The 23,944-nt window shown below is 42.5% G+C and overlaps 1 pseudogene; it reads right to left on the reverse strand.

Annotated features, from left to right (window-relative positions):
• Positions 1-1,871: 1,871 nt before the first annotated feature.
• Positions 1,872-14,401, reverse strand: LOC136883135 (cytochrome P450 4V2 pseudogene; annotated as a pseudogene).
• Between the last annotated feature and the right edge of the window lie 9,543 nt (positions 14,402-23,944).

Here is a 23,944-nt window from a genome sequence, read left to right on the forward strand (position 1 = left end):
TCTTAATGTGGAGTGGTGTAATTTGTAAGTCACTCAATATAACATTACTTTTGTTCTAACGGGTGTCTATACAAGTGATTTCTAATTATTGGTAAATTGCATTAAAATCAGTCGAATTCGTAAAAGTACGACTCTCCACTTTTGATACGGAGAGTTTCGACTGGAAACATTCGAATGTTTTTCATGGACTGGCTGCTTGCGTTATATGAATACTTTCTTTCGACTGAAATCATTCGACTGTTCAGTCTTCTCAACAGGAAGTAATGAATACTTTTGTTCGACTGAAAACATTCGACTATTCAGTCGATAGTTTGAAGGGACTATCGCCCGACTAGTCGATAGTGGTTTTCAGTCGATAGTGCCCATCTCTACTTCCTTCCAAATCATAGCTGTTTCCCATCCTTGCTTCGCCGGAACTGTTCGATGTTTAATGCGAAGTTAAACCACTAGAAAATGCAGAGCCGCCATTTTTGCTGTAGATATGTACGGAACCACACTGCTGCAATCAAGCGGAGAAAGAGTTCAACAAGTTTAAGTTAGGTGTTCTCTGATTCATAATCTCTCTAACTATCCGCGTTTACATTGCCGTGAAGCGGAGTTCAACCAGTCAGAGACGAGACCACTTCTAATGAAACAGTGTGGACGGTAACTACAATACAGTGAAGTCTAATTTTCCGTGTTCTTTGAGTACGGAAAAAAGCCAATTGCGTCAGAGTAACGAATGAATTTGCTCAACGGAAAGCAAGGAAAAAATACGATGTTTAGCGGTACAATTTTGTAAATGAAGACTTTAATGTATAAGGGGTGATCAAAAGTTTCCGTTCGATGGCCGTACCGTCCTGAATCGGGATGCCAATCAGGCAAAATCGCCGTGGGCACTGAAGCACTCGTTCCACCGACGCACCAGATAAAAGATAGATCCCCGTGTGGTAAAACACGGTGTCCTGCTGCGTGAAGAAGTCAGTATCCGCCTGCTGCACATCCTCCTCCGACAGGAAGCGTCCACCTTGCAAGGAATTTTTGAGGGGACCGAGGGTCGTGATAATAGCATGGGGAGAGATCAGGACTATAGGGAGGGTTCTCCAGTGTCTCCCACTTGTCCGTAATGGATGAAGCTGGCCATCCAGATCCACCGGCGTCTTGTGCCGAAACACGACCCGCACGGAATTTGGTGCACCATTCCACAACGGTGGTTTTCGACAGACATACTGCTCCGTAGAGAGACACCATTCTCCGATGGATGTCCACAGGTGTGCAGCCAAGAACAGAATAACAGCACGTTGGTCCTGTTTCGACGCATTCGGTAAAAATGAAATGGCGTATGGCTTTTAGTGCCGGGAGTGTCCGAGGACATGTTCGGTTCGCTAGGTGCAGGTCTTTTGATTTGACACCCGTAGGCGACCTGCGCGTCGTAATGAAGATGAAATGATTATGAAGACGACACATACACCCAGCCCTCGTGCCAGCGAAATTAACCAATGATGGTTAAAATTCCAGACCCTACCGGGAATCGAACCCCGGACCCCCGTGGCCAAAGGCCAGCACGCTAACCATTTAGCCATGGAGCCGGACGCGCACTTGGTAATAACGTCGAAATAGTTCACGTGGCCGCATTTAACGCACGCACCTCGGCACGACACGACTGCTTATATAGCCGCATCGGAGTCGCTCTACGTTGCATGTCCGCTGCAGCAAAGCCCTCAAACGGAAACTTTTTCATCAGGCCTCATATTTCGTTGTTATTACGTAATATATAGTATAATCAATTAAAACAAATTTAGTTTTTTTTATTAAAATTACCATCCATTACATACACATTTAGTAAAACTATGGCAAGGGCCCCTATATAATTTTAGTTCCAGGGCCCCGTTATGCTAAAGAAGTCCCTGTTTAGAAGGACGTTGTGAAATTGAAAGTAAAAGTTTGCAAACATGGACCTTTCGCCGTGTCAGTGCAAGACTACGATATGTGCAAAAACCATGTTATTGAGAAAGAGGGGTTTTAAGATTACTAAAGATTCTGAACAACCCCTGCGCGAACCGGCGACAGTTGCATATATCGTGGTCTTTCACAAAATGTGTATGAATTCTCCTTCAATTTCCAGTCCACAACTGATGCATCTGGAGATCACGCTCTTTTGCACTGAAAATCTGAAAAAAAATACCAATGTAAAACAAAATTATTTTACTTCAATTACCTAATGATATAAATAGAAATGTTTGCACTTCCTCTTTTAAGATCACATTAAATATATCAATTCGTGTAAAAAAAAAAAAAAAGCAAAAACAGAAAAAAATTCTCTTTTCGTGGTTTTGCACTAGGATGGTGCTTTCTGTAGCATCCCTTCCTCCTTCACCTCACTCCGTGTTAATAGCGGTTCCTTTCAATCATCACTTAAAAGGCATGAACGATGACGATTCATCAACGTGGAAGCATTTTTATTTTAAATCCAGAGGCTGGTCTGGCCACTATTCCTATCTCCAGTTGCAGAAGAGCCTCCTGCGTCATAGCAGGTAACACTCGGTAACTCTTCAAAACTGTGGCCAACACAACAGCCATGGCAATCTCAGCGTACTTGAAGCCAACACACATCCTTGGTCCTACTCCAAATGGAATGTAACTGTAGGGATGTCGCTCTCTGCATCTCTCAGGTAAGAAGCGGTCTGGATCAAAACGTTCTGGATCTGGGAAATATTTAGGATCTCGGTGATTGAAATAACTGAATATCACTGCACTGCAACCAGCCGGAAGAGTACAGGTGTGCAATTTCACCTCCTCCGATATTTCTCGAGTATATACCACCACCGGTGGTACCATTCGCAGCGTCTCCTGGAAACAAAAATGAATCATTTTAAGTACAGTATGCTATCAGTCTATCATATTTTGTCACATGCAAAGGCTATGCAGAGTGCTGATCACCGAGGTATTATAGAGCTTGCCGACTTTGACTAGCCTGATTTCTTTTTCTTCTTTTCCTATGGGGGAATAAAAAGCAGGCCACTCACCAGCGAATTTGTTGGCCAACATGCTCGTCAACACAAGTACTGTGTAGAGATGACAAGAATGCAAAAATGAGGAATGTGGCCTGCAAGCACGAACTTCCTGTTCTGCCCAGACAGATCGGCTCTTATCTTCTCTTATCTGCTACACGAAAACATTGACTCACACTTAGCGGTTTGCTGGATTACAACTGACAAGAGCGAAGAGCTGCCAGTAGAAGACAATATAAAGTCGCCTGGGTAGTAGCGGAGTTGCTATGGTAACCATTGCGTCACTGGCTGTACTGGTGAAAATCCCTTCACCCCGTGCCTCACCGAGCATGTGCATTCTTCTGATCTACTGTACACCAAGTTCACTCGTGTGTGGGCTGGTTGGTTAACATGCTGCCAAGTTGCTATTCAAGCTGCAGGCTCGCGAAGAAATACTAAAAGCCTCAACACGAGCCGAGCATTTTGCTCCGTGTGTGGCGCTGCCTCAAAATGTTGCAGCCGGGCGAGTTGGCCATGCGGTCAGGGGCGCGCAGCTGTGAGCGTGCATCCGGGAAATAGTGGGTTCGAGCCCCACTGTCGGAAGCCTTGAATATGGTTTTCCGTGTTTTCCCATTTTCACACCAGGCAAATGCTGAGATATACCTTAATTAAGGGTTCGGCCGCTTCCTTCCCACTCCTAGGCCTTTCCTCTCCCATCGTCTCCATAAGATCTGTCTGTGTCGGTGCGACGTATGGCCAATTGTAAATCAAAAAAAAGGTAGTGGGTCCGAATCCCACTTTCGGCAACCCTGAAGATGGTTTTCCGTGATTTCACATTTCCACACGTGGCAAACTCTGGGGTTGTTCCTTAATTAAGGCCACAGCCGATTCCTTCCCACTCCTAGCCCCTTCCTATCCCAAAGTATCCATAAGCTAAGTACAGCAGATTGTGAAAAATAAATCTTAGGCGTTATGTGAATATTGGGTTACACCAAATACTTTAATACACCAATACCGGACAGCTCTATCTCAACAGCATTGAGTGGAGTGCGACCAGCGACGGTGGTGACATCTAGCGTGTTGGTGTGAACTACATACTTGTCTATGCTGCCGTTGAGAGGAATGCACTACACTCATTGGTAATATTTTTGTTAAACTAATTGGAAAATCATAATAATTAAGAATCAAATTTTAAAATATGAAATGCCTCCTTCATAAATCTCCAAACGAGCATTATGTTAGTCGTGCATTTCGCTATGTCTTAAAAATTATAAAGCAGAATCTGTTTGAGGATCCACCCAGCCTCGGGGGAAAATATTTAACAACTGCACTCTCCTCTTCTTTCTAGCCTTTTCCCAATTACCTAGCGCAAGATTTTGTATGGACTTAGCCTAGTTTTCCGGCCGGATGTCTTTCATAACAGCAATCATATATGGAGGGATATATATACCGTACTCACTATTGCGTGTTTCTGTGGTTGTTTCTCGTATGATGTGTTGTATGTACTTGAAGATGCGTATGAATACGAACACAAACTCGTAGCCCTCGATTTACAGGAATTAACAGACGCGATTAAAATCTCCGACTCAGCCGAGAATCGTACCAGGGCCCTCTGAACCGAAGACCAGTACGCTGACCATTCCGTGGTGGTGATTATTCTAAGAGGAAGTACAACTGGCCAGCCATCCTCTTATTAACAGTAATCAGGAGGGAAATGGAAGAGGTTCAACATTCCGAAGAATGATGATGATGATGATGATGCTTGTTGTTTGAAGGGGCCTAACATCGAGGTGTTCGGCCGTCTCTCCGAAGAATGAAGGTATCATAAAAGGGGGAGGGGGCACGAAGCGCTAACCATTCAGCCAAAGCGCCAGAGGGGGACAGATAACTTCTTTTTACAATTGGCTTTACGTCGCACCGACACAGATAGGTCTTATGGCGAGGATGTGATAGGAAAGGGCTAGGAGTGGGAAGAAAGTGGCCGTGACCTTAATTAAGGTACAGTTCTAGCATTTGCCTGGTGTGAAAATGGGAAACCACGGGAAACAATCTTCAGGACTGCCGACAGTGGGGTTCGAACCCACTATCTTCCGAATACTGGACACTGGCCGCACTTAAGCGACTACAGCTATCGAGCTCGGTGGCAGATAACTTAAGAACATCCATGATTTATTACGATTTTGGGAAAGAGAAGTTATAATTAAGGAACAGGAGTTTTGGCCCATTATTTTGTCTTCTTCTTCTGCTTCTTCTTATTCTTCTGCTTAGGTCCGTCCGATCTTCCCGAACTCTCTAGGGGAACTCACCTCACGCTGTTATCTCGCTTTTGCTGCACTTTGAATTTTCTGTTTTACCTCTGAAGACAGAAATACATGATATAACACATATTGGGGTTACGTGAGTGAACTACGATGTTCCTGACAAGGAAGAAGTGTTCAGAATTTCCTGAAGTCTCTTTCAAAAAATTTATACATGAAGAGTTACCATACACACGTATTAAATTAGTTGGACTGGTGCTCAAGCCTATATCAATAATACACTGAAATAATTTTCATACGCCGGGTTGAGTGGCTCAGACGGTTGATGCGATGGCCTTCTGATCCAAAATTGGCAGGCTCGACCCTGGCTCAGTCCGGTAGTATTTGAAGGTGCTCAAATACGTCAGCCTCCTGTAGGTAGATTTACTGGCATGTAAATTAATTCCTGTGGTACTATATTCCGGTACCTCGGCGTCTCCGAAAACCGTAAAAGAACTTAGTGCGACGTAAAGAAAATTATTATTAATATTATTATTTTTATTATTATTATTATTATCTTACAGTGAAAGAAAAGGTGACTGGATTCGAAACTCATAGCCTTCAATTTTCAATTTCAAGACTACCGCGATAACCATTACGCCACAGGCCCACAAGTTCTCGATTGTGAAATTTATGGTACTATTTAACATTGTGGACACTCAAGTTTGAGTGTACTAGAGTACCGTACCATATTTGTTAATATTATTGGTTTTACGTCCCACTAACATTTCAGTAGAGTATTTAATTAATTTTGTTAATAATAATTTCGTGTGGCTATTTCTAGCCGAGTGCAGCCCTTGTAAGGCAGACCCTCCGATGAAGGTGGGCGGCATCTGCCATGTGTAGGTAACTGCGTGTTATTGTGGTGGAGGATAGTGTTGTGTGTGGTGTGTGAGTTGCAGGAATGTTGGGGACAGCACAAACACCCAGCCCCCGGGCCACTGGAATTAACCAATGAAGGTTAAAATCCCCGACCCGGCCGGGAATCGAACCCGGGACCCTCTGAACCGAAGGCTAGTACGCTGACCATTCAGCCAACGAGTCGGACATTAATTTTGTTAATATAAGGGCATAGAATGCAACCTCAACACAGATGCGAGGTCATTTATTTTTTAATACTTGCGGTCCTTATCAGTTCCCATGCCCATTATCTTGCTGGGTAATTTGTTCAGTGGATAACTCTTTTCTTGGAATATAACTGCAATGTAATATTATTTAGTGACAAACACTGATACATTATAAACAACACGGCAGTGCGCCAAGAATCATACAGCTGGCAATATGTTATTGAAGAGTTGGTCACACCAAGCCATGAATGTAGCAGCACTATCGACTTTCGCGCTGAAAACAGCAAGCTGTCCGGTATTGTCATATTAAAGTATTTGGTTACACTTATCATTCAAATCACATGTCTCATGCTGACAGAAGGCATGAAACGCGTCCCCTCTTGCCCCTCTACCCCATTTGATATCCCCGTAGGCGCAGCCCCTACCACCTGCGTCTTCCCCTGACGTATATCTTAGCGCTGTTAACGGAGCAGTTGTTTACGGAGCGGAGGCTCTGGGCGCTTTCAATCGGCGCCTCCGGAAAACCTCCGATTGAATGACCTGCGCGTAGTTCAAACTTGGTAAGGGAAAAATTGACGTGCTTTTTTTACAGGAAATTTATAACTTATCGCTATTATTGCGCGAAACTACGCCCCTCCTTTAAGTTAGCACTTGAATAATTTGGCGGTATTACAGATGCCAAGCTGACAGCTACGTAACCCAAACCACGCGACCTATTTCTGGGTGAGTGTACGTCTGTCTGGTGGAATTTGATTTTAGATTGTGAACTAAAAATAACGTACTATTCGCTGTAAAACGGCTGACCTCGATCACATTGTTCTTTTTCTGTATTTTAATGTACGATTTTATAGTGCATCGGTACTGCAGTCTGAATATCAACATACGGTAATTTACTTGTAACAGTTTCCTTGTAATGACAAGTCTTGTATGCGCACACCACACACGCACAATCACCCTCATTGTATTCTATCATCTATAATAACTATAACTGCTCTTCCATCCCTCTGCCCTCCCTCGGCCGATCCTTGCTACGCTAATTTAGTAGTTATATCCTCTTTCGTTGAATATTACGTACAACCCATACTCTTGCAAACTGCTGAAAGTTTCTAGAGCTCTTAACAGCGCAGCACTTACAAACTTGAACTCCTCTGTCAGCTCATAACTAATCATCCTACATTTCAGCCTTTTTGACATATATCCAGAAATTAAAAGCGAATTCAAATGTAAATTGAACCTACTGTATTCTGGCACCAAGGTAATACGAATACTTCCATAATAATATATATATAATAATAATAATAATAATAATAATAATAATAATAATAATAATAATAATAATCAATTGAATGTACTATGTATTATTGTTAACTTTTCACCTATTAAATTGAAACGTGTAAAATCCATAACTACAGAAGATAGTTAAGCCTATATATTATACTGCTGAAAGGAAGAGAGAAATAGTATAGTAAATGAAAATCATCAGCTTGATTCTAGTCATCGACCGGATCAGGAATGGGATGAAAGCCCCCATCTAGCGGCGAGGATAGGGATTATTGTGCCGGCTGCCGAAGCCTGTCGCACTCCTCTGGAACAATGATAAATGACTGACAGATGAAATGAAATGATACTGGAAAGTGTTGCTGGAATGCAAGATGTCAGGGAAAACCGGAGTTTCCGCAGAAAAACTTGTCCCGCCTCCACTTTGTCCAGCGCAAATCTCTCATAAAGTGACCGAGATTTGAAACCACGGAACCCAGGAAGCTCCAAATATTACAATAATAATAATAATAATAATAATAATAATAATAATAATAATAATAATAATAATAATAATAATACTGAATATCCAAAGTAGTTTGGAACCCTCTTTTACATAGTAGGCTATACTAGGGTTATAGTTAACATACATATTCAATTTTACAATGAAAATGAATTCATGTATCTAATCGGCGGAAATAATAATAATAATAATAATAATAATAATAATAATAATAATAATAATAATAATAATAATAATAATTGAATGTAATACGTATTATTATTATTATTATTATTAAGTTTTCACCTATTAAATTGAAACTTCTAAAATCCATAACTACAGAAAATAGTTAGGCCTATATATTATACTGCGGAAAGGAAGGGAGATTACTTTTAGATAGAAGATATTAAATGCGAAGATGCTTTCATTCTTCTGAATGACTGTGCGTTTTTTGTTAAGGGGTATTGTATGGAATATCAGTGATATACAGTAGATCAATTTCTGTGTTTGTAGGCAACTCTTTTTATAGGGTGCCTACATTCATGCGCGTGAGTTTGGAAGTACAGCCCAATACCTCCGTAGAGTCGGAACGGGGATGCGAACAGGAGGTGGCCCTCCGGTTAACCTCCGAAGCTTTGGTACCGGAGAACACCGGAGGAGCGCTGTAATAGTATTATCCGATTCAATCCACAGGAGGGCCACCTCCTATTCACAGCGCTAGTATATCCTCCCTTCCACTTTAGTCTGCTCAAGAGATTGCTAACATTTAGTGCAATACACATTCAGATTCAAACTTATATTGTTAGGTTTTAACCCCTTCTCTTTTTTGGCCTGCATCTTAATTAGAAAATTAGAAAACAATTTTATGTTTATAAGTTTCCAGTGTAAGAGTCTTATCGAACCTGAAAAAAAGGAGTTTAACCGGCCCGTTATATAAATATTCTTCTTCTCGAATCCATGTTGAACTGTCTTATATTTTATTTTTACAGACTGCACGTGTAACATGTAAGCTGCAGAACTGTGGAAAGCAATATTCTCTACAAAGAGAATGAGGGGGTAGAAATGAAAATCCACGGCCTATTTCCAGTCATTGGACCGGTAAGGGACAGAATAAATGAAGCCCCCATCTAGCGGCGAGGATAGGAACTGTGACGGCTAACGAAGCCAGTCACACTGCTCTGGGGCAATGATTATTGACTGGCAGATAAAATGAAATGAAATGGTACTGGAGAGTGTTGCTGGAATGAAAGAGGACAGGGAAAATAGGAATAACCGAAGAAAAACCTGTCCCGCGTCCATTTTGTCCAGCACAAATCTCCCATGGAGTGACCGGGAATTGAATCGTGGAACCAAGCGGTGAGAGGCCGATGCGCTGCCAAATGGGGGCAGAGGAGGGTGTATTCTGCCCGAAGGCAGGTGTGCCTGAGCCGGAGTTTGCGTACGGCAGGGTGGCCAGATCCTTTCCGCTCCTCCATTCCCTTAACCCCACCACCACCACCAACAGCGCGTGGCAACCCATTCAGATCTTGGCCACGCCCAATGTTGCTTAACTTCGGAGATCTCACGGGCATTGGGGGAAGAGTAGACCATTAAATGTGCACATATCAACAATATACCGGTACTGAGGGTTTGCTAGCCTTTTACTTTTCATCGCCATTCTGTCATAGATGTAACTTATACCGAAGTGGTGCCACGTTCCGTTTATTTCTTCAGCTGGTACGTGGTAGAGTTTATACTAATACTAGCAAGACACCCGTGCTTTGCTACGATTTAAACTGGAAGTTATCATTCAATGTTTCAACTCCTGGACAGTCCACTTTCGGCAGAATCAGTGAAATACGGCCTCACTTCTTAACCCTCAAACACACGCGTATGGGGTGGAATCCACCCCACGTCATTTTATTTCCTAGTGAAATGTACTAATAACTTTCCTGTGCCCTCCCCGCTCTTGTACCTTTCTGGCTGGATCCCCGTAGAAAGAGTCATTCTTACATAATCTATCTTAAAACCTCCAATTAATACAGTAATTCATATTTTACAATACAGTGCAAAGCACCCCACGCGTGTGTCTGCGTCCTAAGATCTAGCGCGTGTGCTTGAGGGTTAAGTAAAACGGTTTTGGAGGAATAATATTTATTTTTGGACCTAACACTCATTTGAATAACACACAGCTGATAGATGAACGGCAAAAGTACAGGAATGCAAAATATTAGGAAGGCAGAAAAGAATACAGGCGTTTAAAAAATGACGTAGATAAGTGCTCGACAGCTAAAGTAGAATGGCTGACAGAGAAGTTCAAGCATGTTGAAGTTTGTATGGTTGTAGGAAAAGTAGATGCTGCACACAAGAAAATCTAGAAAACCTTTGGAGAAAGGAAAACTACTAAACCAAACCGCATGGCGCAATAGCTCTGAAGTGCCATGGCCTACCAAGCGACCGTTGTTCAGCCCGAAGGCCTGCAGATTACGAGGTGTCGTGGGGTCAACACAACGGATCCTCTAGGTCGTTATTCTTGGCTTTCTAGACCGGGGACGCTATCTCACCCTCAGGTGCAGGTAAAAATCCCTGATCTGGCCGGGAATCAAACCCAGAGCCTCAGTGTAAGAGGCAGGCACGCTACCTTTTTTTCTATTTGCTTTACGTCACACCGACACAGACATGTCTTACGGCGACGATGGGATAGGAAAGGCCTAGGAATTGGAAGGAAGCGGCCGTGGCCTTAATTAAAGTACAGCCTCGGCATTTGCTTGGTGTGAAAATGGGAAACCACGGAAAACTATCTTCAGGGCTGCCGACAGTGGGGCTCGAACCCATCATCTCCCGATTACTGGATACCGGCCGCACTTAAGCGACTGCAGCTATCGAGCTCGGTCACGCTACCTTTACACCGCGGTGCCGGCGAAAGGAAACCTAAGGGTATGAATATTACGAGCTCAGATAGAAAACCACGGCTTGGGAAATAAGAAAATGTAGAAAGATGGCAGGAGCATATCCAACAGTTGTATCAAGGGAAAGAAATAGATTATAAGTTTCGAGAACAGGAAGATGCTATTGATAATGTTGAAATGGGAGAACCAATTTTGAAGTGAGAATTTGACAGAGCTTTCAAAGAACTAAATAGGAACAAGGCACCTGGAACTGATGACGTACCGTCATAATTACTGACTGCCTTAGAAGAAACCAGCAAGGCAATGTTATTTAGTGTGTAAGATGTGATCCATGAGAAGTGCCATCCGAATTTAGAGAGAATGTTGTTATATCTACTCCCAAGAAAACATGCCGGTGAAATTTTAACACGTATTATTTACAGGAGAATTGAAAGACATGCTGAAGCTGAGTTGAGAGAAGATCAGTTTGGCTTCAGATGAAAAGCAGGAAAAGTTTAAGCAATCCTAACTTTACATTGATCTAATGAAGAAGTATTGCAAGCTGTCCACTTCATGGCCGTATCGATGAATTTAATCAACAAATTAATGTAAAAAGCCACCTAATCGATACTTTATTTCTTTTGCCTTTGGCAAACTTAAAAATACATTAACAAACACAGTACATGTTTCCACCACTTAGTGGTCATCTTCAGCTGTATATAAAAAATCTTTGATGATAACATTTAAAAGCAAGCACATTGGATCTTAAAACTATATACCATGGGAATCCAAAAACTATTGTTCTAGATGCTTTAAATGAATTGGAAGATTGGGGGGGGGGGTTGGGGGTAAGGAGATTTATGTGAATGATACTTAAATTACAGTATCGTTTACAATTGTGTTTAAAAAACTTAAATGACGAAAAACATATTTAAAATATTTAAAAGCGTCTATGGTAAAATTCTTTTTGATAAAATTAGGTGGCGTGAATAAAAAGTTCGTGTTTGTAATAATCTTCAGGCATTTGTGAGAAAATAATAATTTAATTAAAATTCGCGTCTGTGGTGCTGTTAAACACTTTGTTTTTAATAAACATAATAAAAATACAGCTTTTAAATGTTATCATCTAAGATTTTTTATATATAGCTGAAGATGACCACTAAGTGGTCGAAACATGTACTGTGTTTGTTAATGTATTTTTAAGTTTGCCAAAGGCAAAAGAAATAAAGTATCGATTATGTGGCTTTTTAGATTAATTTGTTGACTAATGAAGAAGGACAAACCGACGTGCCTAGCGTTTGTAGATCTATAAAAGGCATTCGATAATGTAAATTGGACCGAGCTCTTTGAGATTCTGAACGTAATTGGGATCAGACACCGAGAAAGAAGAATTATCCACAATATGAAAAAAATATCAGTGTGCTGTGATAAGAATCGAGGGCTTTGAAAAATAAGCAGCAATCCAGAAAGGAGTGAGCCAAGGCTGCAGGTTTTCCCCTCTTTTTTTCACAGACGGTAACATGAATCAAAGAACGATTTGGAAAGGGTATTGCAGCCCAAGGAGAGGAAATCAAAACTCTGAGATTTCCCGATGATATTATTTTATCTGAGTGAGTGGAAGGTCTGGAGAAATTCCTGAATGGCATGGACAGAGTCCTGGAGAAGAAGTCCAAGATTAGAATTAATAATTCCAAAACAAAAGTAATAGAGTGTAGTCGAACGAAGTCAGGTGATGCATGAAATATTAGATTAGGAAGCGAAGTTTTAAGGGAAGTAGATGAATGTTTTTCCTTGGGTTACTTGAGTAGTCGAATAACTAATGATGGAAAAAGTAAGGAGAGCATAAAATGCAGGCCAGCACAAGAAAGGAAGGCCTTTCCTAAGAAAAGAAATTTGCTCACTTCGGACATTAACATAATAATTAGAAGAATATTTTGAAGATATTTATGTGCAGTTTGGCATTTTATGGAAGTGAAACATGGACGATAACTAGCGCATAAAGAAAGAGAATAGAAGCTTCTGAAATGTGGTGTTACAAAAGAATGCTGAATATGAGATGCATAAAGCAAAGGAGTAAATTTATCTCTGTACAGGCCATGAAGGCCCTTGGAGGGGTGGAAAATAAAGGATTTCACTATCCGTAACCTCGGCACTTATCGGGTAGATTGGCTAACTCTATGCCCTGCCCCCTTTGCCCCCAGGAATTAAACCGGTACACATTTTTGGTGTAGGCTGAGCGACCCTCAGGGCCATGTGAACCTCCGGAACTGGAAATCTCGTTTCTTAAATTTTACGACTTCCTGACGAGGATTCGAACCCACATCCTTACCGGCTCGGCCAGGCAGCCCCTTGAATATGAGATGAATGAAGAGGTACTGAATCGAATTGGTAAGAGAAGATTGGTTTGGATAAATTTGACGAGAAGGAGAATTAGAATGATAGGACACATCTTAGGACACCCAGGTAAGAACAGTAGGGGAAGACCAAGGCATGGATATGACAAGCATATTAGAGCAGATGTAGGATATAGCAGTTACGTAGAAATGAAAAGTTTAGCACAGCATGAAGACCTGTATCAAACTAGTCTATGGACTGTTGACCCAAACAACGTAGGGTTAAGAGGGGATGGTTGCCCAGTTGTACTTCCTGTTAAAACAATAATCACCACCACTCACACTGGCATGCAAGATTTATATTTTGGACTTACCTTTATAACTCTATCCAAGTATTCCATTCGTTTCACGTCCTCTGGTTCCACCGGCCGCTTCCAGTCGTCAGCGAACACATCCCTCAGCTCCTGGTAGACCTCTTCTTGGATCTGAGGGTGGAGGGCTAAGAACATTAAGGTGAAGCTCATGGTACAAGATGTAGTTTCTTGTCCTCCGAACATGATGTTGTTCACAGCGTCACGTAACTCCTTCTCGGAAAAGGAAAATCCTTCTTCTTTTTTTGAGCTCATGTAATGCACTAGAAATGATTTCTTCTTCCCCTTTTCGGAACCAGAACTTGACTCGCTCCCAAGAAATTCCTTCATTTTATTTGATATCACCATTTGACCAATGTTATTTAACATCTTCGTGTTCCTTTTCTCTTCCTTGCCCATTGCTGTCCAATAGTAGATACTGTCCAAAGACAGCCATGGTCTCAGACTACGTTTGGCACTTATTCGTATCAGGTTGTTTATAGTTCTACCCAAATTTGAGCTCTCATCCTTCTGAACATCCATATTAATGCCCATGCTACTTTCACAGACCATATCGAGAGCACATAAAGACAGTAGTTCATAAACATCAAATGCTCGTCCATCAGCTAGTTGTTTCAATTTCGTGATCAAGATATTAGCTTGTTTGTTAAATACCTCAGTGTACGACTCCACAACCTTGATGTGTAATGTTGGTGCAATGATCCTGCGTTGCTTCTTCCATTCTTCTCCTCTAGACATTATTAATCCATTCCCTAAGAGTGGGGCGTACACCTTCATGAGGTAATGATCATGATTAATTATTCTATGTTTGATCATAAGGCATTCAATATCTTCAGCATTTAGAAGACTCACAAACAATAATGGGCCCAACCAGACTTTCATGGCTTGGCCATGATACTTAAGTGCACTGTGGCGTATTTTTGAAAAAATTATGTCTGGTTTTCCTGTGAATAGCTGTATGTTACCAAGTAGTGGTATTGTTGGTGGACCAGGTATCTCATTAGCCAGCTGTCGAAGTCGTCTTCGGGACCACCATATCTTGAAGGACACCATGCAAGCGATCAGAAATAGTACAGTACCTCCGATCTGCATTTTTATCCTTACTGCACTGGACGTTTTGCCCCCAGATGTATAAAACTTATGCTAATCAATCTAATAATGAATTAACACTCTTGACATTTGTGCAGCCTATTATCTCTCGCACTGGACCAGAAAAAAACAAGTTCCTCTCTTGGCAACGCTCCTGTTACCAAGAGAATTGGTCCATTCTGTGTTATACACAGTAGCGTATACTGAGGGCTACCAAGGTTGTCATCGAAGCCTAAAATCTCAAATGAAAATGCTGTAAATCAAAATCATATTTTAGACACATCGTTCCATTTACAAAACTGGAAAGCAATGAGAAAAAATGTCGCTCGTATTTTTCACTGCGCCCCTCTGCCCTCGTCTCACCCCATGAGGCTCGCTGCTGGATTAACGATAGGTGCGGGACGAAAGGGATAGGTGGGGAAGGCTTCGGTCCTTCAGATCGACACTCGCCCTGCCACTGCTAAGGAGGGAGTGAGCTCATTGACTCGAAGTTCTCCGGAAGACTCCGAACAGACACGATTGACCGATTTACTGCCGTGTCACGTGTTTGTTGTTGCATGAACAAGACATCTTACTGATAGTTTGTAGTCGAGAAAATTATTTGTGTGTTTAAGTAGTACTGTGTTACTGTTCTCAAAGCAGTTCTAGTTTATTTGAAGTTACCAGTGCAGTATAATATGACTGACCATGTGGGGTTTCTTTTGTAAAAAGGCTGAACCATATAAAACCAAACCAAACCCCATGGCGCAACAGCCGTGGAAGGGCCTTGGCCTACCAAACAACCGCTGCTCAGCCCAAAGGCTTACAGATTACGAGGTGTCGTGTGGTCAGCACGACGGATCCTCTCGGCAGTTATTCTTGGCTTTCTAGACCGGGGCCGCCATCTCACCGTCTGATGGCTCCTCACTTGTAATGATGTAGGCTGAGTGGACCTCGAATCAGCCCTCACATCCATGTAAAACTCCCTGGCCTGGCCGGGAATCGAACCCGCGGCCACCAGGTAAGAGGCAGGCCCGCTACCCCTACACCACGAGGCCGGCACAACTACATATATAAAACAGGTACTGGATAAACCATTCTCTCAAGTGAAGTATGCAAATAAATAGCTGATAGTTTAAAATGGTAAGAATACCCCACATCTTTTCCCGAAATCAACCTCCTCGTAATCGTAATTTCCCTGGCTTGGGGACTGGGTGTTTATGACGTCTTCGCAATTAATTTCATCTTGATTATGTCACCACCAAGCCTTTCCAGAAAACATTTATTATTATTATTATTATTATTATTATTATTATTATTATTATTATTATTATTATTATGTGTTTGTGGGCGCGCGTGGAAAACAAACACTACAGCATTCACAAGAAGTCCTCAAAGAAGTCCTATAACGCCCCAAAACAAGTTCTATAATGTCTAGCAAAGCAAAGCAAAGTCATCTCCGTACAGGCCATGAAGGTCCTTGGAGGGGTGGAAGGTAAAGGCTTCCACTATTGGTAACCTCGGCACGTGATGGGGTAGAGTGGTTAGCTCTACGCCTGGCCGCCTTTGCCCCCAGGAATTAACCTGGTACTCATTTCTGGTGTAGGCTGAGTGAACCTCAGGGCCATGTGCACCTCCGGAAGTGGAAATCTCGTTTCTTAAATTTTTCGACTTCCTGACGGGGATTCGAACCCACGTCCTTCCGGGTGAACCGAGTACGCCTTTACCGCCTCGGCCAGGCAGTCTATAATGTCTACTTGAAGAATATAGTTTAGCGTCCGCTCTAAATACTTAGCGTAGCAATCTATACAGATATTGTATAGCAGCCAACTTGCCTTGTAGCCCTTGCGCTAGAAATCTAAAAGCTAGTGTAGGGAAGAGCAGCCTATGAAGAAGAGAAGGAAAAATAATATGCCAGAACTGTCTCTGTTAGTTCCAATGTAGGCCTACAGCAGACATCTTGTCTGTAAAACAGTTATTCCTCGAGTCTTGTAAGCATCGAACTTGGGTCTTTAACATTGGCTCTCCCTAAGTCAGGTCATCCTCTCTCATATACATGTCCACGCATTTTTTCGGCTGGGTGGCGCTCTTCTCAGCTCCTGCTCAGTCGGCCTAAGAAGAATCTCACGGGCAGACGCCTCGTTGGCTGTCGCCTCCCTCCAATACCATGTATACGTGTCTCAGCAAGAACGTGGACACCTCTCATTCTCCAACTGCCATCCGGGATGAAATACGCCGTGGTGCCTACGCTGAAGCAGTTCTCCGCCTTCAGGATGGCCACTCCGGTCAACCCTCTCCCGACGTCGTGGCCTTCTTCCGCTATCCAGGACCGGTGGAAGGAATCATCTCCAATGGCATCTTTCTTTTTGATGTCTCCCATGACGCGGTCCCTACTCCGGACCATCTGCTCCACCAAATGCTTTCACTTCCCGACTTCCCCTTCACTCCTATAATCAGTCACACCTCGTCCACTCCTACTACTACTACCACCACCATCACTACCTCTACCCACCTTGCCCAGTCTTCTTCTCCTTCCTCCACTGTTACATTTAGTCACTCCTCGCCTATTACGGCCCTACCTACTTCACTATCTTCGCTGGTCTCCTGTCCTCCCCCGCCCCCTGCTGATATGGTGCCTCCTGCAGTCGCAGCTCCGCCCATCTCCTGCTGCAACGGAGACTCTTCTTCTTCGGATAATCAACAGTTTTCATCACCGAGCTGCGTCATCCGTGGGATTGACCCTGCCGTCACCGACCAGGACATTCTGCGTGAACTGCAAATGCAGGGCATCCCCGTCCGCCGGGTCTTCAGAATCTTCAACACGGCTGGTCCGACCTTCATGGTCCGCCTCAGACTTTCTTCCTTCGCCGATATTGCTCCTCTTATCACCTCCGGCGTCCCCTTCCGTGGGCGTACCCACCGTGTAGAGCCCTCTCGTTCCCCGCCGCGGCTCGTCCGTCCTCCATCTTCTTCACAACCCCCTCCTGTCCGTTTTTCTCCCACCACCACTTCTTCTCGCCCTTCCCGCGTCCTGCCACCCACCCCACCACCACCCCACACCACTGTCCCTACTCCATACACCCCCTTTACTTTGCCGCCTCTTCCGATACTGGACCTCCTACGTCTACTGGCCACATCTGTCACTAACCTGTCTACAACTCTATACTACTTCCTTCTACAATATTATCCCGTTCCTTCCTCCCACTTTTCACTGAACCCGTCACTTTCTGCTACTCACTATTTGTAATCTATGTCGTATGTCATGTGTTCATGTAACTCTATGTAGCACTTTCTGTAATGCGCGCCCGAGATGCCTTACTATATACTCAACAAATTCTTCCCCTTCCGGTATTGGTTGGGGTTTTGCTCGTGCGGGGTCCTTTGCGGGTCTTCCCTGGGTTCCGTCTTGCGGTGACCGGTCCCCTGCGCCATTCTCAATCGTCGTTCCCCTCCGGTATGTACGATACATACCTTCTTCCGTAGTTCCTTTCTTGTTACCTTTATTTCGATGGCTGAAGAGCTCCTTAGTTGAGCTGATGGCCCACTCTCCCCCCATCAGGGGAGAGAATTGAACATAACTGACTTCTCTCTCTTTCTAAGTCAGGTCATCTCCTCTCCAAACTCCGAAAGTGGACTGTGTACTTCTAAAAACACCAGGAGTCGAATACCAGCTAACATTTGAGTACCCATTTATTTCATATGTTGCTCATCTATGTAATCACTAGGTGATCTTTCTTCCCTAGATCATAGTCTATTAGTATTTGCTGTAGTTTGATTTATTTCCATTTTCCATTCTAAAAGGTGGCGAGGTAGACGAGTTACCTGTGTGACTGAAATTTTTGAACTCTATTAGAGTAGTTTCTGTAGTTGATCTTTTGAATGGTTTCTCAAGTGCAGGATTTTTATGTATAAAAATCATTGACCTCGCGTTAAACTTTACTTAATTTACGTGTGATATTTGAAATATTTTGATATGGAATCGTACCTAAATTTTGAGAAGTACCGTAGTGTCGAATTGAGTGTCATCCATGCTTTACTTACAATTCTTTAGGATCGTGTCATCCATTTTTATGACAATTTTAAGAGCCATAAACTGAGTTAGATAGTCTCGAATATGATATTTGATGTGCTCTGTTAATAATTGAGCCTGGAATATTGGTGATCCTGAGGGATAAAATTAGAATAATTTGTTGCTTGTGTCTTTGGAACACAGTGAGTTGTAATAAATGTTGGACATGTGTTGAATGCATTTCATGAGTATAGGGCATAATAATAAATTGATTGAGGTTCACGGACTCTGTATTTGCGTTTTGATAACCCATGTGATGGTGATGATTATTTAATTCTATTTGAATCTTCGAATAATTTTCTGGAATTTAGATGGATCGTCGTCGTTCTTGAATGAATGATTCAATGAAAGTGATAACTCCAATTCGATCACTGGTCACTAATGAAGATGATTATGCTAATAGACATAAGTTCCTTTTTGATCTTACTGACCCGACCATGTTTAAAAATAATGGAATAACTACTTAAGTCAGGATCGGTATGTAAATTATGTACATAAAATTCGTGTTACGCTTGTGTGAATGAGATGAGTAAATGAAGTAGAAATATTTTCAAGTGTACGTTTTCACATTGTGCTCTAATCTGGTCATGCGTTCACCGCGATGACTCAGGTTATTCCAGCGTTGGTGTGCCACAGTGTTGATTTGATTGATGTGTACTTTAAGGAAAAATTTGTTGAGATTAGATTTGAATTTATTTTCTTTTAAAGCTGCTTTAGTCTAAAGATCATGTAGTTAAAAATCAGCAAAGGCATATGATTTATAAGTGATTTATTAATGAATTTTCAATTGCTTTACATGTGATATATAATTAATTTTCAATGGATTTATAAATAATTTTCTATCGATTTCTAATTGATTTTCAAAGAGTTTAAACGCTGTGCAGATAGGAATTAAATGTCTACAGGCGACATAGTTATTTTTAAGCCAATAAGGTCACAAATAATAATAATAATAATAATAATAATAATAATAATAATAATAATAATAATAATAATAATAATCGTACCGGGAGGTACACCTCTAAGCCGCGCATTTAAATCTTGGGCCCAAAAGAACTCCTCTTCTGGAGGAACAGTGAACTTGAAACTATATCTACTTAAACCGTTACTCAGAATATATCACTACAGAAATCTAATGACATTTTGTTATTTTGAAGTTTCATGTACGGTATGAAATTCTATGTGTTTTGTTTACCATTTATCAAGAAGCTTGGACCTTCTGCAACAGATGTCACTACAAAAACTATGATCATGCACCCTGGTGCGAAGTGGATGAACTTTGATTTAAAGAAGTTTTGTATTCATAAGTTTTTCTAACTAAATTATGTTCATTCATTTTTGGGTTGGCAACATTAATCTTTTCCTTCCGCCAGTTTTGAATTTAGTCAATCCCTAATTTCTGTAATTGATTTTCGGTCTATCACAGGCTTCTTATTCAATTTTGTGTGTAACTTTAAGGTAACCAATAAAGTGAGAGGGTGTGGCTTGATTATTCATGAAAGGTCTCGAACTTTCCCCGAGGGTTTGTAAACTGCGGATTTTCACGTCTCTTGGCTATTTGATCGTCATCTAACTTAGTGTGTGCGTCAAGCAGGAGGCGGGAGGCGCCTCTTTCATCAGGCAGCAGTTCTTTAGCAAGGTAATGGCCGTTTAACATCTTTATTTCTTGCTGGCTCCGCTGTTTAACCCGAGGGATAGGTCCGAAACTTTAACTATGTAACCTACTTTTCTGTAAATGTAACTTCTGCCGGCTTATGTAATAACTTCATAAATCTTTAACTGTGAATCGGGGATAGAGAGTGATGTACCCTCTCGAGATCCCCTTCACATTGGTTTGAGGTGACTACGTTTTGTAACTGGTTTTCTCCTTTTTCGTAATGTCTTTAATTTCTTCTTATACGAGTCACCTCCATAGTTTGGGAATAGCCCTTGTTTCAACGGCCTAGTGCCCTTTAGGTTTTAAGTGTTCATATCTAGGAACGCAAGCATTCGCCTCCTTTCATTTGTGTTTCGGGCCATTTCCTTAACCTGTTATTTTCCGCTACGGCCCAATAAGTTGGGTACTAGATACGCCTGTTTCAAATTGTAAGTTGTGCCTTGATGGCAAGTGATTGTATTTTCTGATATCGCCTTGGGGAGGCTTGAAAAACGGAGAGCACGTTAGCTCTTTTTCAAGTGTTGTAAAAGTGCCTCTAGGAGGCTTGATTTTGTAAGTTACGGAGCTAGTGCTCCATTGTATTGAGGGATTTCTGGCCTTGTATAATTTTGTGTCTTTGTAAATCTTGAGCTGAGTGTTCAATAATTGTGAAGCAAGGGGCTGGAAGCCCTGATTACTAAACAATCACTAAATTTTGGATTTTCTTGCTTTGTCTAAACTTTGTCATGGTACCTGATATGTCATTGTTATCTCACTAAGTGAAAATTTGTTAAAGTTCTGTTGTTGATTTCTGAAATCCTAAAGAAATATGACCTTTGTTAAAGTTTTAATCAATTAATGAATTTGTAGTTAGACCCATTCGCCCCGGCACCTTCTTTCACCTCTGCTAATCAACGGGTAACCCCGTAACATTTTTAATTGGTGAAAATAACATCGTGACATTTGTAAACACACCTACTGCCAGTGTAAATGTGACAGGTGTATTTCAGAATGATTGAAAACATTCTTATCCTAAAAACAACATTCAGGCATGAATTTCTGGGTGCCTATTTCAGAGTTCCGACAACTTTTTCACGTGCCGTGGAGTTTTATCCTGGCCCTAATTACTCACAATACAGGTTGATACATTCAACTGGTGAAAATGTTCTTGGATTAGTTACTTTTAAACACCTGTAACGTGTTATGTATATTTCATATTAACCGAAAAATCTTCACCTAAAAGCAGCCATTAAACGTTATTATTGGGCGCGAAATTCAGTGTTCCGATTGTTCCTTCACGTTCCGTGCAGCTTTACGCTGGCCGTAACTACACACAACACGCCCGGTACAGCAGCACAATTCTGCTGAAGCAGAGTAAGTCGTGTAGCCTCCCTCACGGAGTTCTCTCTACTGCGCAGTTACGGTCCCGTGTCCTGTGTGCCGGTACACTATACCGAAACACTCCACCCGAAGTTCCTAATGTTCCGGAACAACTGACTGTTCCGGTGTGACCAACCCTACTCCACTGACCATAAGTGTGTCTGCAATGGTGCTGCTCCTAGGACCGGTCATGCTGTAATTTACGAAAGACATCATAAAGTGACAAGTAGTAAAGCAAAGGGGAGGAATGTTCGTGATACAGGCAAGTTCGTTGTAAGTCTTTGAATGAGTATTGGTACGTATCAACCCCGTGGTAGCTCTTCTAGATATTTCCAGGAAGGAGCTGGTGACTCAGACGACCTGGAATCTCCCAGCGGCCTGTGGGGTGGGGCCGGCCTTCCGGTGTATTGTTCTCGGCGGCCGGCTTACCTGCGAGTTTCCTTGAGATTCAGCGGGAATGTTCTGCCTCCAGTGACATCATGAAATTTCTGGATCAAATTACGCGACGTATAAAAAGGGAGACCAGCCGCGGGCAGTCAGTCAGTGTCAGAGTGAGCGACAGTTGGGCTCGGAGGTGGACCCAGTGTGATAGTGAGTTGGGGTTCGGTGGCTGGTCTGAGGGCGACAGAGGTGGTGGCTCTCACTAGTGTTGTTGTGGTGTCGGAGTATCCAGAGAGTAGCGGCATGGTAGACGGCGTACAGGACAGAAGACTGTGTACAACCTTAGAGTACTGTGTGGGTGTGTGTGCTTCTGTGGATTGATGACCGTCGTGAATCACCGATTGAAGCAGTTATCGTGAGTGTGAGGATAATTGGACGTGTGTTAATATTCGCTGTTGTGAGTATCGTCCTGCTGTTGGATACTGTTGAGCTGTTGCTAATTTTTGTTCACTTCATGTGACTGTGTGAAGTGGAGTCGAACCAACTAACAATCGTCGTGTGTTGTATAGCCAGTGACACTGTGTACAAATCCAGCTGTCCGCACAACGGCTGTAGGAGTTGATTGATTGGACTGGGGGAAGTGAAAGTAAGGATTATAGCGGTTCTCAGGTAGCAACCGGCCGGGACTCCCGTATGTGTGTACAGAAGAGAGATTTGTAAATAGACTGGTAATTAGTGTGGCAATTCATAACTGGTTAGAATTGTTTGTGTTTAAATATGAGTGTGTGCATTTATTAGGCCATCCTGAAATAAAATAGAGTATCATGTGTCCGCTAGAGCGCGATTAAAACCAATGTAAGTAGCTAGAGAGACATCTGTTGAGAACTCAGGGAACTAGTAGTAAAGATGTCTCCAATAGGGGAGTTCATGATACTCATAAAAAGTGTATAAAGAACCTACCTGTATCACCCGCCTCTGTGGTGTAGTGGTTAGTGGTGCGGGTTCGATTCCCGACTCTGCCACAAAATTTGGAAAGTCGGGCTGAGTGGCTCAGGCGGTTGAGGCGCTGGTCTTCTGACCCAAGCTTGGTAGATTCGGTCCCAGCTCAGTCCGGTGGTATTTGAAGGTGCTCAAATACGTCAGCCTCGTGTCAGTAGATTTACTGGCACGTAAAATAACTCCTGCGGGACTAAACTCCGGCACCTCGGCGTCTCCGAAAACCACAAAAGTAGTTTCTTTTAGAATTGGCTTTACGTCGCACCAACACAGATAGGTCTTATTGCAACGATGGGATAGGAAAGACGTAGGAGTGGAAACGCAGCGGCCGTGGCCTTAATTAAGGGTCAGCCCCAACATTTGCCTGGTGTGAAAATGGGAAACCAAGGAAATCTATATTCAGGGCTGCCAACAGTGGGGCTCGACTCGCGGATGCAAGCTCACAGCTGCGCGCCCCTAACCGCACAGCCAAATCACCCGGTACAAAAGTAGTTAGTGGGACGTTAATCCAATAACATTATTGAAAATGAAAACTTACAACCTGTTGTCCAGTCATTGACCGGGCCAGGAATGAAATGAATGAATCATACACTGACTGACTGAGCAAATGCAACACCAAGAAGGAGTGGTTCGAAAGGGATGAAAATTGGGGAAAAACAGAGTCGGCACGGAAGAATAATTGATGTTTATTTCAAACCGATATCCAGGTTACACAATGCGCACGGCATCGACTCAGTAGGATGTAGGACCA

Source organism: Anabrus simplex, chromosome 11 (genome assembly GCF_040414725.1).
Source record: "Anabrus simplex isolate iqAnaSimp1 chromosome 11, ASM4041472v1, whole genome shotgun sequence".
Classification (NCBI taxonomy): domain Eukaryota; kingdom Metazoa; phylum Arthropoda; class Insecta; order Orthoptera; family Tettigoniidae; genus Anabrus; species Anabrus simplex.